We start from the raw sequence: 4,948 nt of genomic DNA on the forward strand, positions 1-4,948 counted from the left end.
CCGTTCGACCTCGTCATTCCTTGGGGCGCTCTGGTGAACAGACGTTCCCCCAGATCCTGGTGGTCACCCCGATAAACTTTTGGTGGCCATCAGATCACCCCTGAGCCTGCGCTTTTCCAGGCTAAAGAGTCCCATGGCTCTCAGCCTGTCATCGTAAGATCTGTTTTCCTGACCTCTGATCATGCATGTGGCTCTCCTCTGGACTCTCTCAAGCTTCTCCACATCCTTTTTGAATTGTGGAGCCCAAAACTGGACGCAGTACTCCAGCTGCTGCCTCACCAAGGCCGAGTACAAGGGGAGAATGACGTCCCGGGATTTGCTCGAGAAGCATCTATGGATGCACGCCAGCATTTTGGTCACTTTACTAGCTGCAGCATCGCATTGCAGGCTCATGTTCATCTTGTGGTCAATGATGACCCCCAAGTCTTTTTCTTCTGTAGTGCTAACCAACGTAGCACTGCCGAGCCTATAAGGGTGCTGCAGGTTTTTCCTCCCAAGGTGGAGAACCTGGCATTTTTCGGTGTTTAACACCATCAGGTTCTTGTCTTCCCATTTGCTGAGCTTGTCCAGGTCAGCCTGGATCACCCGCCTATCTTCTGGTGTGAATGCTTTGCCCCAAAGTTTGGTGTCATCGGTGAACTTGGCCAGTCCACTCCTGACTCCAGTGTCCACATCGTTAATGAAGATGTTGAATAGTATGGGTCCCAGGACAGAGCCTTGAGGGACCCCACTGGTCACAGGGCACCATGATGAGTGACTGCCATCAATCACAACCCTCTGGGTCTGACCACGAAGCCAATTTCCCAGCCAGCGGATCGTGGTGGAGCCAAGGCCACAACTGGGCAGTTTGGCCAAGAGGTGATCATAGGATACCAGATCAAAAGCTTTTTTGAAGTCAAGATATATGACATCAATCTCTTCTCCCTTGTCCAGGTGATAGGTCACCTGGTCATAGGAGGAAATGAGATTGGTCAAACAAGACCTACCCGCAACAAACCCGTGCTGGCTGTCCCTTAGAATGTTAGCCTGGGCCAGTCCCTCAAGGATGGCCTCCTTAATAAACTTTTCTAAGATCTTCCCCAGGATAGAAGTCAGGCTAATGGGCCTTCACAGACCATTGCTTGCAACGCAACTCCCACTGTAGGCTGGATACCTGCACCCCTCTGAAATCAGCAATAAATGCTGTGAAGGCAATAGACAAAAAAAGGCAGATAATATAACCCTGGGGATGAAGGCAATAGGACCCTGTAAATACCTCCTTGGCTGCCATAGCTGGAGTGTACTGCTGTTTACCTGTGCTGCCACAGGTTGGATCCAGTCTGTTCATGGATTGGATCTAGCCTTTGAGCTGCAGGTTGCTGACCCCTGACCTACAATGGCTGGGTCAGCAAACTGACATTTGGCAAAAGTCATTTCTTATGGCACTTCAATCTCAACTTCTGATTTCTCCGTGTGGCTTTTAGAAATTAAAAGGCTACTGCATTTCACTTTTTATGTTGCCTTTGATAAGACTCATGCTGTGTAGTTAGAGACCCAATCATTCTTAAATCTCAAATCATAACTAATGCTAACAACTCTTCTTGAATCATTATACAGTATTTTTGCTTCTTATTCATCTTCCAGCTGTTAAGGGAAGTCTACTCCCTCAGAGGGAGATGCAAAGGTGTGTAAGCCTTACATGCCCATGATTTCCCACCTCCCACTCCATTCATTCCCTGGTTACACATTATCATGATAGACAGGAATGTCTCCTTTGAAATCATTACTGGCTATTTTTATCAATAAGCTTCACACTGGGATCTACACTAGCTGGCAGTGATGTTGATAATGAGAGAAACTGTAGTCTCTTGCATTACTGATCTATGGAAAACAGATCACAGAAAGACTGCTGAAGTGTACCTTGTCATCTAGAAGACCAGCTTGGCTTAGCAGGGAACTCTTCAGTAAGTTGAAGAGTGGTCAAATTGGAGAGAGTCTAGTGGAGGGCAATGAAAATGTTGACGGGGCTGAGGCACAAGACTTATGAAGGAACTGGGTTTCTTTAGTTTGCAGAAGGGAAGACTGAGAGGGAATTTAATAGCAGCCCTGAACTACCTAAAGGGGATTCAAAATAGGATGGAGCTATACTGTTCTCAGTGGTGGCAGATGACAGAACAAAGAGCAATGGTCTCAAGTTGCAACAAGGGAGGTTTAGGTTAGATATTAGGAAGAAATTTCTCACTAGAAGGATAATAAAGAACTGGAACAGATTGCCCAGAGAGGCTGCTGAATCTCCATCCTTGTATGTTTTTAAGACCCAGCTAGACAAAGCTGGAATGATCTAGCTGGGGATGGTCCTGCTTTGAGCAGGTGGTTGGACTAAATGACCTCCTAAGGTCCGTTTCAACCCTAATGTTTTATGTTCTGTGTTAATTTAATATATAGTTACACTCTACACACATGACCATTATTTCCAAATCCTATTGATTCAAGGTTTGGTATATTTCAATGAACCTCAAGGCAAATTAACTGCATGCTATATGTCCAGTGACATCTTCAAGGATGCAAAAGAAAGCTGTTGTAACCTTAGATGAAGATTTATGGGTTTTTTTAAGAATAATGTCTTAAGATAAACTTTATATGTGAATATATTTGATACATCTTTCTTTTAATTTAAAAAAAAATTACTAATGTTAAGAAATTGATTAATCTTTAACATTGCTATATTTCCTGTGGGTTATGTTTATGTCTGAGGAAATGCTCTTCTTACTATACATACAACACTAGGTATGAAGCACATCTAAGACAAATTGTGACAAGTAGGAATCCTGAACTTTGTAATATTATGTGCCTTAAATCAGGTGAACAGTCTTATCTCATTGAATTTTACTGAATTTCTTCTCTGAGCTCTCATTGATGTATGTTCTGATCCTGGTGTGCATGTGCCCATTGCCCAGAGATAGGAACACTTTAGATAGCAGTATCCCTCTCTGTTGACTTTGATCTCCTCCTCTACTCTGTGGCAACCTAAGAATGATTTAATACCACTAGCAGCCTCCATTCCCACTATTTGTAATCAATGAAAACCTTTGGTTTGTCATGAATGTCAATCTGTAGTCACCTTGCTGCTATTACTGGACACAGATAAGGACTGCACAGTGTTTTCACACAGTACCATTGTAAAATGTTTGAAGATACTTACTAGAGTGTTAACCCCATGCAAAAAAGCATCATTTTGGGAATTATGTAGGGCCCACACACCCTCTAATTCATCCTTTTTAACAAATAAAAATGTAGCCAATCATTTGAAGTACAATGAGATGTTAATGGTGTTCCTCAAGATGTGTTCTCGATATGTGTTCTATACGTAGGGTGATCATCATATATCCCAGTTTAGCCAGTACAGTCCTGGATTTCAGAAGCTAGTCCCAGTTGTCTGTTGAGAATTATAATGGGCATCCCAGAAGTGAGGGGACATGGGACATAGTCTGGCTGGGAGTCAGAGTGGTGCAGAGCGCCTTGCAGGTGGGCAGGCAGGCACTGCTGCCAATCTGGCATGCACCCCTGCCCCCTCTGACTTGTGAGACCATGGGAGTAGGGAGGGGTGGCAGTGTCCCAGATGCTGTCCCATATTTCTAGCATTTTCATATGATCAGCCTACCTATAATCCCTGCTATGCTACTGTTGATTCCGTTGAGAAGAAACCGATCAACTGTCTGCTCTGTCCATAATATGTTGTTTGTGTGAATGGGTTTCAAGTCCTTAGGGAGCAGGTTTCACCAGAGGCTAAAATGCTCTAATCTCTGCCACAGAGGCACTATACATGGAAAACAAATAGAGGACATATCTCAAAGAACTCCAATTATGCCAGGTAAGTAACTTCCACTTTCTATTTCTAGATAAGGTTCTGCAGAGGTTTGGCTTAGTTTTGGGTTTTGTTTTGTTTTGTTTTGTTTTGGGGAGGGGTTAAAAAGGCCTGATGTTGAAATTTGCAACATAAATGTGATACACAGAGCTCCTGACTTGCATAGGTCTTTGCAAATTTGGAAATATCCACATGCATTTTGAGTTGTAGAATTCGGGGTCTCAGAACATTTGTATGGGTAATCTCCTACAAAGCTGACATACATAAGTACCTTTATTTTGACATAGTTCCACTGAATATAACAGAACTACACCAATGCAAAAAATATTATGATTGGAGCTTGCATGCATATGCGGAAGTCCAGATATATAATTATTACCACAACCTATATAATATAAAAGCATATTTTTAAATACAAAATTCCACTGTTCAAATCAGGAATACAAGGTGATAAATTTATATTTAGGTAAGTTTATATAAATTGATAAGGTTTTATCAATTGAAGTTTTCTATGAGACCAGAAACGCTCACCAATGTGTACACCATTATCCCAATAAGGCTGACCTTGAGCAAATCCACTATCATCCGAAGTAACAGTAAGGTCCATTGTTTTTTTCTGATTAAAAAAATAAATAAATCCAGCAAATATACTATTTTCCTCCATTTCTTCATAGTCATAGTCTGGAAACTAAGAGATTAATGTATTACATTTTATGGAGATTATAAACACCTCCATTTCCCCCTGTGATATTAACCAACATGAATGCACAATATTAAACAGAAGGAGCGCATGAGAGGAAATTAACAATACCAGTCAGGGATTGTTACTAAATAATCCCAGACAAGCTAAACCTTGTCCTTAATATTAAAACATTAAAGGTGCTATTACGCGCAGGAAGGATTGGAGGTTTTGGGTGCCTATAAACATGCTCCAACAGGTGCTAACATGCATTTGATTATTCAAGTTTCCTCTGCATTCTAACTAAAATGCTCAGGCATCCCCAGTGTCACATATATAAGTCCCCACAACTTTAAAAATGGCCCCTGAGGCACTTTAACTAAAGATCATTCAACCAGCTTTAGTTAGAGTGTCCCACGGCCATC

Source organism: Crocodylus siamensis, chromosome 6 (genome assembly GCF_052110815.1).
Source record: "Crocodylus siamensis isolate JL-2025a chromosome 6, ASM5211081v1, whole genome shotgun sequence".
Lineage (NCBI taxonomy): Eukaryota > Metazoa > Chordata > Crocodylia > Crocodylidae > Crocodylus > Crocodylus siamensis.